This window comes from Nuphar pumila, chromosome 11 (genome assembly GCF_984573655.1).
Source record: "Nuphar pumila chromosome 11, dmNupPumi1.hap1.1, whole genome shotgun sequence".
In the NCBI taxonomy this organism is placed as follows: Eukaryota; Viridiplantae; Streptophyta; class Magnoliopsida; order Nymphaeales; family Nymphaeaceae; genus Nuphar; species Nuphar pumila.
Genome location: NC_143259.1, coordinates 112611694 through 112627093, shown reverse-complemented (window position 1 = coordinate 112627093; position 15400 = coordinate 112611694). Strand labels below are relative to the sequence as shown.

Here is a 15400-nt window from a genome sequence, read left to right as displayed (position 1 = left end):
ACGGACAGTCTAGGTTCAAATCTTGTCGGCACCACCCATTGCGTAAGCTGAAGTTCGGCAACTCCTTGAGATCGAGGGGTAAGCCCTCAGAGTTTTACGCTGATGATTGTAAGTACGGCAGGCTGAGCCAGCGCGGCTAAGTCCCTATGCTTGAGGTGGTTTCTCCTAGTGAAAAACAAAAAGGGTTCCAATTCTTTTTGGATTCCTACCCACTTTTCCTAACCTTGGTCCCACTAAATGTCTGACTTAGACAATGTTTACTCCATCAAGGTTCACTACTTGGGTCCATAGAAGTCCAAAATACATGGGTAGACCACAAGTTAACTTGAGTTAGACGTTTACACAAGTTTACCCAAGTCCATGAAATGACAAGGAAAACCCGGTCTGTCAATAACGGTACATAGTAAGAGAGAGAGAACATTCACCATTCAACATTACCAAAATACATCCAATAGAATATTGGATGAGAGAGAAATATAGGAGTAAGACAGCCACAATCTAGATGGTGACAACCCAATCAAACCCCCCTCTTTACTATGTAATTGAAGAGCCGGATACACTTTCGAAATTGAATTTGATGCCCCTGAAGAAGATGTTTCTTTCAGTCCAGATCACCTACCATGCTAAAAACAACCATACCCGCCATAATAATTTCCATTTTTTTTGTGTTGTGAAATCATGGGACCAAGCAAGAGGTCTCGAATTTGAATTTGCCACTACAACAATGTTGTCAAAATCAATTTGAATTTGCTGATTCTAATCTAATGCACTGGATAAGAGGATCACTTATCAACCCCGCAAGAATCGACATCCTAGCACAACTACAAACTAATTAAGCAAGAAAGTAATGAAAGATAATACAAAAATAAGTGAAAAATAACTAAAAGTCACCATCTCGCCCTTTCTTTTTTGTCTCTCTACAATATATATATATATATATATATATATATATATATATATATATATATATATAAGTCAAGCTGGTATTAGGCCGAACCCTAACCCCTCATGTTATTATTCAACGTACAACTACCACTGGGGTTTGAACCTACAATGTCCCACTACAAGGAGACGTGCACTGACAGCTTACCAACCATGCAGAGCCCCATTAGTCTCTACAATAAGTATATATAACAAACAATAAAACAACCCTGATCCTAATATGAATTTAAGATAGATCCGTTCTTAAACTATGATCCAAATGTGATTCAAGAACCAATGTGAATCTAAGATAAATTCGATATAAAATAAGATCCAAAATAAAACCCAAACAAAATAATTATACTAAAAATCTCAAATAATCAAAATAGATCTAAATGGATTAAAAACCCGATACTGTCTTGTTCTCACTCTTGCAACCACCCCTCACCAAAATGATATTGAGGTCAATTCGGGCCCCTTCAAAAATCGGCTGATCATTTGATGGATCAGCATAATCAATCCACATCAGGCCAGTACTACCTTGAATCAATTTAGGCCCAGTTATGGAGCCATAGTTGAGAGTGGTGAAGGCGGATTCATGAAATCCCCATCATTTCCCTCGATTGGGAACACCATTTTGGGAGGGAAGATGTAGTTGAGAGCTGCGTTGGGTTGGGAGAGGTGGCCACATAAAAAAAAAATAGAGGATTTTAACAATGTCCTTGACTGTTATCCGTATCGGTGCATATCGGCCTGTATCGGCCAGGACACATTGTATCGGCAGAATTTTGATACGCTACAGGGCCTATTGGGCTAATTTTTAATAAATATATAAAGTACTAAAAATATATTTTAATATTATTTTAAAACTATTTTAATGGTTTTAACACGTGTAATGATCGACACATAATAATTTTTTATTATTTTTGAGACGATACAGAACGATTCATCAAGGATGTTGTTGCCAATTACACCGGTTTGGAACATGTGATTATGACATGTATTGTTTTTAAGGATCTTCAAGTTACGGTTTGGATTTCGGATCAAAAATTACATTTGGGAGTCGGATGGGATCTGTGACAGCCAAAATTTGCAGTAGGTCCATCCTGAATCCGATCCGTTTGTAACCATACTTCAAATATCAACAGCTGGAAATGCACTAAATTTTTATGATTTTAAAAATCTCTTGCATCCTAATAACAGGGTCCCTATCAAGCGAGTAAGTAAAAGTATGCTTTTGAAATTATTTCGATTCAGGTTTAGGATTTCATTTTCATAACTCAGGCATAAAAAGTGTCAACCCTAACAATATTTAGGTTGATTTAAACACAAGCTTAGCAGTATGTGGGCCGGGTTTGGATTGTGATTTTTGCTGAGTACCTAACCTGACTCAGCTTTTTTGGCAGGTATGCGACTCGACCCGAGTTTTTAAATATGTATTTTAAGTAAAAGTAAACTTGTGAAATTATATGGATTCGGGTTTAGGATTTCATTTTCGTGACATGACAAAACCCATACCTGACACTTTGTTATTTGGGCGAATTGGGGTATACCCTGATGGGTTGGGTACCTGACCCATTGACAGCCCTAATTTGAATGGGTTTGGTCAAGAAAAAACCTCTGCTAGGTACGCGACCTGACCCGAGTGTTTTATATGTATTTTAAGTAAAAGTAAACTTTTAAAATTATCCAGATTCAGGTTTAGGATTTCATTTTCGTGACCTGACAAAACCCGAACCTGATACTTTGTTATTTGGGCGGGTACACTATGATAGGTTGGGTACCTGAACCATTCAACTAAGGAGCGAATCCATTTGCAAGGGAAAAAACACAATTGGATCCAGGTTATCTCTTCCCTAGCTGATCCTGAATCGGTCGGCATTTAAATGTGATCATGTGTCTGATTTCCGATTTCCGATTTCCGATTACCTAAGATTTGCTAATGACCATATCAAGAGTGGATCCAAACCACTTTTTTCCCAAGCAGCCGTTAGGCAGGCGGTCTAGGTTCAAATCTCATGGGCGTCATTTCTTGCACAAGCCGAAGGGTGGCGACTCCTTAGGGGGAAAGGGTTAAGCCCACGGAGTTTTATGCTGTCATGGCAGTGATCGTAAGTACGGCAGGCAGAGCGAGGGCGGTTCCTCGGTGTAAATATATATATATATATATAAAGTCTAGGTAAATAGAGTAGGATTCAGTATATTGAATAAGATCCAATCCGTTGACATCTCTACTTGAGTCTCATATATAAAAGTATGTCCATTTTGTAAACTTCTCTTTGTCTGTGGTAAATAATGCCGTTACCATTGACACTACAATTATTGGAAGTGAAAATGTGAAGGTCATGTTCAATTGATAAATTGCTCAGATCATGGTTATCCATTGCTTCTTCAGGATAAGGATTAAAAAACTACCCAAATCCTAATTTCAAATTAATTATGAGAAAAAACATGTCCCACGTGAAGGATATCCAAAAATTGTGCTCATAACAATTATAATTCACACCCTAAAGGGATTTGGCTAAGTGGGATAGGGCCTAGGCCGCTAGGCGGGCAGTCTAGGTTCAAATTCCATGGGTGTCACTTCTTGCACAAGCCAAAGCATGGCATCGCCCTGAGGGCAAGGGTAAGCCCACAGAGTTCTACGCTGCTAGGACAACGACCGTAAGTACGTCTCGCAGAGCCAGTGTGGCTAGGTCTCTAATCTTGTGGGCAGTTTTTACACACACACATATATATATATATATTAAAAAACAACTATAAATCACAACCATGGTGATAAAGGTTAACAAATAAAAAATAATGTTTGCCAAATTCACGTGAGAAATCGATTTTATTTTTCTAAGGTTTTTGTTGGTGAAATATTGGGAAAATAAGTAGATTTAAAATTGTAAAAATATGTAAAAAAGGGTAAAATTGAAACCAATAGAAAGATCGTTTTTCTCTAGAGAAGAAATAAATATTGTGATTTCTTGATATTTTCACAAAAAACTATATCACAAAAAAATGATTTCAAAATACGGACACTTCCGTTTGAGCATTTTAAAGGACATACCAAATGTAGTGATAGTTTTCCAACGTTCTCGACAAAAATGTGATATTTGCCACAGTTGTCAATATCATATATCTAAGACCACAAATCACAATGAAACATTATATTAAATAATTGCATTTTTTAAACGTGGTGTATAGGTCATGTCCCTATCCAATTAGTGACATGCTGTTGGGTTACTTCTTTTGTTATTTACTTTAAAGAATTGTGGTTTACCTGCAAACGTTGAAAGGGAGATTCAAAAGGACTCACGGAGATAAGTTAAGAATAGGGATGGCAGTGGGGCGGGGCGGGGCAGGGCAGGGGACAAGGTCTCCATCCCCGCCCCGCCTCAAGATTTTATCCTCCATCCCCGGCCAGGATGGATTTTATCCTCCACCCCTGCCTTCATCCCCGTTTCATGTCCTCCATCCCCGGTTCAGACGGGGATGAGGCGGGGATATTGCGGGGAAAAGTGGTCGGGGCAGGGCAGGGAAAAGTGCACGTCCATCCCTGCCTCCATCTCCGGACGGGGATGGATTTTAACCTTCGTCCCCGCCTCCATCCCCGTTTCATACCCTTCATCCCCGGTCCAAATGGGGCGAGGCGGGGCCCCGCTTTCCCCCGGTCCACTGCCATTAAGAGGACACCTCATGTTTGTCCTTTGGAGGCCATAGTCTATAGTCCACAGTGTTTTATGCTGCTAGGACAGTGATTGCTGAGCTTGGTCTGGCTCGGCTAGAGAAGCAAAGTTGGCTGTTCGAGCTTGGCTCGAGCTCGAGATGAGCTTGAACACCTTTTGTCCGGGATCGGCTTGAGCCAAGCCAAGCTGGGCTTGAGCTGAATGCCTTTAATTGATTTTTTTTGTTTTGAAAATTGTGTTTAAAACCTTTAAAAAGAATAAAACTGACGCCACTTCTAGAAAAAACCAACAACGTACCCATTAATGTAGGGCCTTTCTTTATTTATGACAATATTATGAACAAAATTATACATACATAAAGTCTGAATTATTTATATTCTTATGTGAGCCGAGCTTAATTGGGCTTACCAAGCTTATTCGAGCTGGACAGTATGTTTAAGCTCGACTTGTTTACGTGTACCGAGCTTGAACTCTCGGCTCATTTATATTTTTTGAAAGAGTTTGGGCCAAGCTTAAACAGGTTGAGCTCAAGCTAGCTTGGCTAGTTGTGAATTCCTAATCATTCAGGCAAAGCCGACAGCTAGGTCTTTGATCCTTGGGGTTTTTCATGAAAATATTAAAATAAAAATCATTTTTTTATCATGCATGGTTTCGGTAGTTTTATAGCCAGTTGATTTATTGTCAACTTTTATATAGGGATGGCAGTGGACCGGGGGAAAGCGGGGCCCCGCCCCGCCTCACCCCGTTTGGACCGGGGATGAAGGGTATGAAACGAGGATGGAGGCGGGGACGAAGGTTAAAATCCATCCCCATCCGGTGGTGGAGGCGGGGATGGACGTGCACTTTTTCCCTCCCCGCCCCGTCCCCACCCTGTCCCCGCCATGATCCCCGCCCCGACCACTTTTACCCGCAATATCCCTGCCCCACCCCGCCTCATCCCCGTTTGAACCGGGGATGGAGGACATGAAACGGGGATGGATGATAAAATCCATTCCCCGCCGGGGATGGAGGCAGGGGTGGAGGATAAAATCTTGAGGCGGGGCGGAGGTGGAGACCTTGTCCCCCGCCCCACTGCCATCCCTACTTTTAAACCCCAAACTAAGACCACTCGATCGGTGGTAATAGTGCGACCTAACCATCCAGCTATCTCATTCGACCCTATTTATTGTCAACTTGATCATATTGCCAACTTGGTCGGTACATGGCCCCAGTGTCATGGCATAACCAGACCATATTTACATTCTACCATAAATTAGATAAAGATAGAAAGACAAAGAGATCAGATCTAGATCAGATAAATACATAAGAATATCTGATCTGGTTCGGATCGGCTGCTAAGATCTTAAAAGTTTGACTGAGCCCATTGATTCAAGTCCATCGAACAATTTGAAAACCAATTAGGCTATGTTTGGGAAGCCGGTGTTGGAGAAGAGATGAGAGGGGTGATGGGATTGAATATGAAAATGGAGGACCAGCTGGATAGAGCTGTGAATGACATCCTATTGAAAATTGCACATCTCCACTCTCAACACTAGTCTCATCTAGGGATGGCAGTGGACAAGGGAGAAACATGGTCCTGCCCCATCCCGTTTGGATTAGCGACGGAGGATATAAAATGGGGATGAAGGCGGGAATAAAGGTTAAAATCAAAACATGTGCGGGGATAGAGATGGGGATTAACTTATGCAAAATAATTAAAATACCTTTTGACGGTTCGACCTCTTTCTTTAGGAATGACAGTGGATGGGGGAAACGGAGCCCTGCCCGCCTCGCCCTATTTGGACCGAGGATGAAGGACATGAAACAGGGATGGAGGTTAAAATCAAAACCTGTGCAGGATGAAAGTAGGAATGGAGGGCAGAATTTTGAGATGGGATGGGGGTAAAGACCTTATCCCTCACATCTGCCCCGATCCACTACCATCCCAAGTCTCATCTCCCAAAATAGAATTCTCAAACACACCTGCGGAATAGGTGATATTAATTACACTTTCATTAAATACCATTTCCACTTTCATCTCCTACCAACTTTCAACGGATCTTTATATTTTTTTCAAGTTTTCCTTATCTGGCAGGAGACTATAATCAATGTGAGCTCATATTCAAGCTTTGGAAAATGGAGATTCTCTTGTTAAAATGAACCAAATATCCAAAAGAGTTTCAGAATATTTTGACTCTTGAAAGCCCATAAGATAAAGGGCTACACAAACAGTGAAGGAGAGGAGAGAGACAAAAGAAAAAAAAAAAACAGTGGCCATTTTTTAAATAACCAACGACTGCTATGCAGGAGACTGGGAATATGTGTTGTGTCTTATCACGCTTGCTTTTTACAGACACCAACGCTTTACCTACTTTTCAAAAGTTGAATTTCTCTCTCCTCAGCTACCGGTCCATCCCCAAGACCCCCCAACTACCATCCATTCTTTTATAGTGCAAGGAATGCCTGGAATTCTACTAGTATATAAACTAAATGTGTCTTGATTTTCACGTACCCTCTTCTTCCCGAGCAAGTGGGGAGGCAGAATTTGTGCCTAGTCTTTCAGGCATTGGGATTATCAGATTTCTTGAAACCATGGCTGGTCTAGACAATTCTTCCCAAGATACTTCAGTGGACTCTCAAGGTAACCTCTCTCTCTGATCTGCAACACCATCTGCCTCCATGGAACATTCATGATCCAGGGTGATGCTCACCGCCTAACTGTATTTGTTTTCTTGTTTATTTCTTCCTTTTCTCCTTGCATCGTTACTTTTCTTTTTTCCTTTTTTGGGCTCCTTGGCATGTCTTGGGCCCGTGTTGGGTTACTCGGTAGGTTCAATGTTGGTTGAACCTGTTTTCGTATCGTAATGTTGATGGTTATAGTTCGGCTCTCTCTCTCTCTCTCCACACAGTTTATTGAATTTTGAGTCTTTTGACCACTTATTTCAGCCTTCTTGGGAAAAACAATGACATGGTTTTAAACCTTGCTCAATCACAAAATTATGAGTTATATATATATGGGTACACACTTTTGTTTGTATGAACCTAGCTACTAAATGGTAAATCTAACTGAGCAGATGGGTTTAGTATGATGTATTTAATATGTTAGAATGTTTTCTCATGTCTAGTACACTATCAGCTTCATTTCTAGAGGGTGAAAAATAAGAGCTCACAATTCATAAAAACAAGGGTGATTTTAGAAACGGTATAAAACATCCTATTTGAATCAATTTTAATACAAGAAAATAGTAGATAGGACATGCTGAACATCATCCAAAGGTTAGATTTAGTGTTTAGAGCTTAGATCTATGTAAATAAGAATGCACCATAAGTTATGGTGGTACAATACCATAAAAAAAAAGCACTCATATATATATATATATATATATATGATTGCTTTTTTAGTGATTGTCTATTGGAACTTGAAGCTTATTATTGGGGGAACTTAAAGTTTGAGAAAGGATGAATGAAAATGTTTTGAACACTTCATATCGGTGACAATATCCTTATGGCCGGTGGACCCCCAAAGAAAAAGAGAGAGAGAGAAGACCAGGTCACCAAATGAATCATGTCAAATGCCGTTTATCTAAGAAGGGATGGCATTGCAAAGGCTTGTGGGGCAGTCGTCCAAGTGGAGACCCTTCATTTAGTGGGTTATTTGGGTATTTTTCAATTTGGCCCCCTATTTTGTTAAGTCACCATTAGGACCCTCTAATAATCATAATTTAGTGTGTTTTATGCTTTATCTGAACCATTATATGTGTTTACCATTGCTTATTTATTAAGAAGCGAGTTTTATTTTAAATTGCTTTGATGTAAAAATGTAAATATAAATATTTTATCATCAAATTTTACTGAAATATTGAATAAATATTTTATCATCAAATTTTACTGAAATATTGAGGGTTGATTTTTTTACTTCTTTCAAATGCACATCTGAGTACAATAATGTTTAATCAAATACATGTTCTCTATTGTGTAAAACAATGATAAATGCAACTAGTGGTTAGATCAAACATCAAACTTGGTAAAAAAAAAATTTGCTTGGATGTGTCCTTTTGGCCAACAAAAAGTCTACGGCTCATGTTGCACCAAAGCATGATGATAAAATCCAATAAATTTTCTTTGCAGGGGGAAGCAGTCAAGATTACAAGCTGCATTTCTCAGAAGACGAAGAAAACCTGATTGTCAGGATGTTCAATCTAGTCGGAACAAGGTGAAATTTAGTTTATGTTTGCTTTGTATTGTTTTATTTTTATTTTTATATTTACACGAAGAAACCACCCTCAGGATCAGAGATCTAGCCGTGCTTACGGTCGCTGTCCCGGCCGACTAAAACTCTGTGGGCTTACTCCTTGCCCCAAGGGAAGCTTTGTATTGTTTACTTTCCAACTTTTACCTGTCTTCACTGTCCAAATGCAATAAGATTTTGATTTTTCATAGTTTAAAAACTTGTCGGGTCAACCTAGTGACTCGGTTGACTTAGCCCAGATCGCCACTGGGTTAAAAATGAGCACAAACTTGTTTTGTACAAAACTCGGTCGAGTCACCAAGTTGATCCGGCCAAGTCAGAGATGAGTCATATATATATATATATATATATATATATATATATATATATATATATATATATATATATATATATATAACTTACATAGTATAGACATATATTTATATATTTTATATAAAAATATAAAGTTAGCATGACCTAACCTAGTCGACGAATTAACCTGGCCGAGTAACGGGTCACTCTAGCAGCCACGAGTCAACCAGTTTTAAAACCATGAGATTTTCAGAAGTCACCATCTTAACCTTGAGTGTTTTAAATGTGATTAAAGCAGGTGGGCCCTCATTGCTGGAAGGATCCCTGGGAGATCCGCAGAGGAAATTGAAAAGTACTGGACTTCAAGGTACACTACAAGTGACAGTAAAAGCAGTGGATGATTTTCTTTTCTCCCTTGTAGCTTTGGCTTGAGTTGGAGGGGGAGTCTGCACTGTAAGTTGATGAGAAGAAGGTTTCGGGGTCCTTGGTCTTTAAGTTGTGGGCGTTTCACTATGTGTAATTATACAGAACTTCCCTGTTGTCATATGCTACATGCCAAGATGGTGAATGAGAAGTTAAAAGCTTTGAAGTTGTTGGACAGAAAAAAGGAAAAAAAATCTCAATTAGATTTAATATTTCAATAGCATCAGTAATTACCAGAGAATTTTTTTTTTTTTTAATTTAATGTGGGGAAATCACCGTTATGGTTGAGGGCGAGTAGGTGTCTTTAATGTAAAACTCCACAAGTACTCCTTGTCCACCAGCTAAGGTTTCTTCAATTAGTTTGGCTTGGCGGCAAAAGACACACCAGAGGAAGGATCAGGTGCAATGTAATTGCATACTTTTAGTTTGGCTTGGCGGCACAAGTCTCGCTGCGCGGTCACCGGGGGGGGGGGGGGGGTGTCCAGGGGAGGCCGCCCCTAGCGGGGGGTTATAGGGGGGCAGCCCCCCCCCCCCCCCCCTCCCCCCCCCACACCCCACCCCCAAGATTTTTTTTTTTTAATTCCGAAGCCCATTTCATAGGGCAAAATTAAAAAAAAAATCAAAAAAATAAACTAAAATGGCCCTGGGTGCATTGACCGCACCGGGTGCGGCACCTGTCTGGCTGAATCCCTGTGCCATAGCTAGCAATGTGCACAGGGGGCTTGTGGGCTATTATCAGGAATTATTGTTCTTAGAAAACAAACTCATAAGGCTGACAGCAATAAAGCTAGACTAAATTTTGCTAATATACATTCTGGAATAGTAGCACGACTTTAAATCAAGAGTCAGTGCATTGCTAATTGACGAACATGTCGTGAAAATGCTTCTTAATAATTAATTTAAGGGTAAGCAAAATCACAACAATTTCTACCATGAGTGCCATTAGTAGCAGTAGTAAAAATACTTTTTGTTTTTCTTGGATGTTAGTGCAAAGGGTATTGCCGTTGCTAGTACAAATGCGGTTGCTGTTCATCAAATCCAATCCAACCTTTCTACAAAATACTGTTAGTAGATGGGATGGATTTCAAAAAATATTTTGTTAGAGTCCAACTTTTTTCCTTTTAACCTTTGATCTTCTACGACCGCCATCACTACATTATCTTACAGTTTCCTTGACTATCTTTTAAAAAAACTGTTAGTTGGGACCTTTTTTTAGTAAAAAGAGTGGATGATGCTTGGGCCCTACTTGGATTGGAACGTTATAGGAAAATTCAGAGTTGAGCCTACTAAGGCACAAATCTGAATTTTCCTATAACGTTCCAATCCAAGTAGGGCCCAAGATTTGTGCCTTAGTAGGCTCAACTCTCTTGGCATTTGGTTGCAGATGGTGCTAAGCTGTTTGATTCATGTATGTCCATGATGCCCCATAGACTGTCAAGCAGAAACTTCACCAATGCAGATGCTATGTAAAAACTATAATACTCTTAAGGTATACTTCACTATAAAGCATTGCCTCGTTGCAAATTCATGAACTTAAATTCAGTGATTCCAAATTCAAACAGGGAAGAATGAAACCAAAATTGGGTGAAACATCACCTCGCTGACCAGCATCACCATGCCACCAGCTAGAAGCAAGACCCTTCTTCCAAGCTTATCAACAAGTGCCACAGACAGGAATGTGGCCAAGAGATTAATGGTTCCCGTAATAACTGATGACATCAATGATACTTTGCTCCCGAACCCGAGTGTCTTGAACAAAACTGGTGCATAGAACATGACACATTGATCCCTGTCATCTGCTGGAAGAACGGGATCATTATGGACATCATAAGGTGAGGCCAGTACCGCCTTTTAAGTATGTTGGCCCATGGATGCTTCACTTTTTTAGATGAACCACTAGCATCAATCAAGTCCTGGAACTCAGCATCAACATCAGAGGTCCCCCTCACCTTCTGCAACATCAGCTTTGCCTTGTCCTTGTGACCTCTTTCTATGAGTTGGGTGTCTGCCAAGAATAGAAGACCTGCCATCACTATGATTGCAGACACAGCCTCACCTCCGAGCGAGTACCGCCATCCTTTATCACTCTTAATCAAAGCATTATGGTAGTTGAAGATGTTAGATGCAAGGATGCCGACTGTGATGAAGACTTGGAAGCCTGCAGTGAGCGCTCATCTCAGTTTTGGTGGGGACATCTCTGAGAGGTAGAGTGGCACAGACTGCCCATTCCCAAGTCATGCAAAAAGATTATTGTTAGCAGTTAGTGCATTGCACAAGGTTGCAGAATTGGCAAATTCTAGCTAGATAAGGTCATGGCTTGGACTAAGTCCTTAGTATGTTGGCAGAGCACATAAATTTGGACTCTTTGTTTTTTCTATGGACTAATCCAGTCCTATAAATTGATTACTTTGACAGCATGGATGATGCTGATATACTAAGAAACTTAAAACTTGCTTTATATCTCAATGATAATTGCTTCTCTACTGCCCCTATGATAAAAATCTATGCACAACTGTTCTGCAACATATTACACCATGGGAACACAGTCCAGTTATTGCATCATGGCCACGCAAAGTTAAAAACTAGGCTTAATATCCACTGATATAGGCTATAGCTATCCATCACATAAACTTTGCTGCCGAGTTAAGACTATGGTTCCCATGGCATTACTATAAGAAGGCTGGAGCAGAGATCTGTAACCTGGTTAGCAAAACCAACACCAGTACCAAGTAGGAGACGGCGGATGATGAGCATGGCAATGTTGTGTGCAAAGTCATTTATAACAGCACCAACCAAGGACAACCTGCCGAACATCATCGAAGGACGCCTTTCGAACATTCAGGTGACCAAGGAGGCAAAGAAGGATGATGTGAGCCCTGCTATGTATAGTGAGGATGTGAAGAACTGGAGCACCAGGCTATCAAACTTACAGTACTGATTTGCCTGTACTGGACTAAGGTTCATCTTCTTATAAACCTTGTGGAAGAACCTCTTCAAGAACTGGCCCATGGATGTCACTCCACCTGCACACACATAACAATCAGAGAAGAGATCCAATGTGTTACAGTGGAACGGTTGTTCATATCTAATTCAGATCAGATATGATAGTTAAAATAAGATCCAATTTATCATACATTTTTAGACCGGGATCAAAGTTCTATGCATAGCCACATATATCTTTAATATTTTCAAAATATAACAATATTTATAAGAAAAACACCATAGTTGATATTTAAGGGAAAACTTGATGACGTTTTCAAAATATCTGTTATAATATAAATATTACAATATTAATGAGATACAACAACTACGCCTTCATCCCAAAACAATTGGGGTCGGCGATATGAACCAACAAAGAAAATCATTATGGGTCTTCCACATGAATCCTTCTCCTCCATTCATTTCTATCCAATGCCATGTCCTCGGTGAGGTTCAAAGCATTCATATCCTTTCTTATCACCTCCATCCATGTCTTCCTAGGCCTACCCCGACCTCTTTTAACTAATATATTTTCCCATTTCTCCATCCTTCTAACTGGAGCATCATTAGGCCTTCATCGAATATGTCCAAACCACCGTAAACGATTCTCTCTCATCTTATTTTCAATGGGTGCAACACCTACCTTCTTACGTATCTCCTCGTTTCGAATCTTATCTTTTATTGTATTTCCACACATCCATCTCAGCATATGCATCTCAGCTACACTCATTTTTTGAATATGATGTCTCTTGGTAGCCCAACATTCCGTACTATATAGTAAAGCGGGCCTAATAGTCGTCCTATAAAACTTTTCCTTCAACCGCAATGGCATTCTACGATCGCACAACACTCCAGTTGCACTCTTCCATTTCATCCACCCAACCTTTATCCTATGATTTACATCTCCATCAATTTCTCCATACTTTTGAATGATAGATCCCAAATATTTGAAAGAATCATCCACCGGTATTTCGTGCTCACCAAGCTTCACTACACTCCCATCACTACTTCGTTGCTTACTAAATCGACATTCCATGTATTCTGTCTTACTCTTACTCAACTTAAAACCTCTTGCTTCCAATGTCTGTCTCCATAATTCTAACTTAGCATTAACCCCAGCTCTAGACTCATCAATCAAAACAATATCATCAGCAAACAACATACACCACGGCACATTTTCTTGAATTGATCTCGTAAGCTCATCCATCACTATAGCAAATAGGAAAGGGCTTAAAGCAGATCCTTGATGTAACCCAACCGTTATAGGAAAATTGGTTGTCACCCCTCCACAAGTGCGGACATTGGTTACTACTCCTTCATACATATCTTTAATTATACTAATGTACTTGAGAGAAACACCTTTCTTCATCATTGTCCACCAGAGAACGTCCCTAGGTACTCTATCGTAAGCCATCTCCAAATCAATAAAAACCATATGCAAATATTTGTTCCTCTCTCTATTTCTCTCAATAAGTTGTCTAAGAAGATGTATAGCTTCCATAGTTGATCTTCCAGGCATAAAACCAAATTGATTCTCCGATATCATGACAATCTTCCTCAACCTAGACTCAATCACCCTCTCCCAAAGTTTCATAGTATGACTCATGAGTTTTATACCACGATAGTTTGTGTAATCTTGTATATCACCCTTATTCTTATATAGAGGCACCAAAGTACTCTTCCTCCACTCATTAAGCGTCTTATTTGTCCGCCAAATCTTGTTAAAAAGATTTGTCAACCATTCTAAACCTTTCTCTCACAAGCATTTCCAAGCCTCGATAGGTATATGATCATGCATATAATTCAGGGTTTATTAACATTTAAATATGCATGATTTTATAAAATAATGTTTCAAAAACCCAATTTTATGATAGTTTTCGAGTAAATATGCTAAAATGATTTAAAAATAGAAAATGCATGAAAAATAGTTTTGTTTTACATTTTTATGCATATTTTAGTTTTTGTTATAGTCATAGTAGTTTTAGTTTTAGTTTTCAATAAAAATATAATAAAAATATAATAAAAATAAAATAAAAATTAGAGTTAAAAATTAGAGTTAGATATATTGTGAAATAAGGTTAGTGTAAATAATTTTTTAGAATAGTTAGTTCGTTTAAGGTTTTTAGTAAATAGTTTGTTTGTTTTTTTACTCTTTTAAATAGTTTGTTGTTTTTAGATTTTTTTTTTAAAAAAAAAAAAGAAAGAGAAAAAAATAATAAACCAAACCGGTTCAAACCGGTTTGCATTTGGTTTTTAAACTAAAATAAAATATATATATATATATGATAAATCAAACCGGTTCAAACCGGTTTGCAATTTCAAAAAGAAAACTAAAAAAAATATAATAAACAAACCGGCTTGAATCGGTTTGCATTTGTTTCAAACCGGTTCCAGCCGGTTTGTTGTTTTTAAAACCCCAAAAACAGAAAACAATCGGGCGCCTCTTCCATATGCCTGAAGCCCCCTTTTCCCATCTTTCCCTCTCTTTCCCTCTTTTCTCACCATCCTCCATTAATACCAGCATATCCTCTTCCCTACCTTCCCCTTCTCTCTCTTTCTCTGTCTACATTCCGGCCGGCAGCAGTGGAGGACTCTTCAGTCCGGTGAATGGCGCATGGTGGAGGTCGTCGTCCTTCTTTCCCTAATCCCTCTTCTGGATTCACGGTGAGTTTTCTTCTTCCTCTTCTTTTTCATTTCTTCTTCATCTGAATCTTCTTCTTCTGCAGTTTCTTCTTTTTCTACTTCTTCAGATCTTCTTCTTCTTCTTGCAATTTCTTCAGTTTCTTCTTCTTTTTCCTCCGATTTTTTTTCAGCCGATCTGTTCTTTTCCGATTTCATCTTCTTCAATTCTTCTTCTTAATCTTCTTCTTCTTCTTCAGCCGAA

At 39.2% G+C, this 15400-nt stretch overlaps 1 long non-coding RNA gene and 1 pseudogene across 1 annotated transcript; one reads left to right on the top strand and one right to left on the bottom strand.

Annotated features, from left to right (window-relative positions):
- The first annotated feature begins 7085 nt into the window (after positions 1-7085).
- Positions 7086-9697, top strand: LOC149822882 (uncharacterized). The gene is made up of 3 exons (XR_016426126.1): positions 7086-7215; positions 8703-8787; positions 9413-9697. It is a non-coding gene; the product is annotated as an uncharacterized LOC149822882 (long non-coding RNA).
- A 1394-nt stretch (positions 9698-11091) lies between these two features.
- LOC149822881 (sugar transport protein 4 pseudogene) lies at positions 11092-15028 on the bottom strand (annotated as a pseudogene).
- Between the last annotated feature and the right edge of the window lie 372 nt (positions 15029-15400).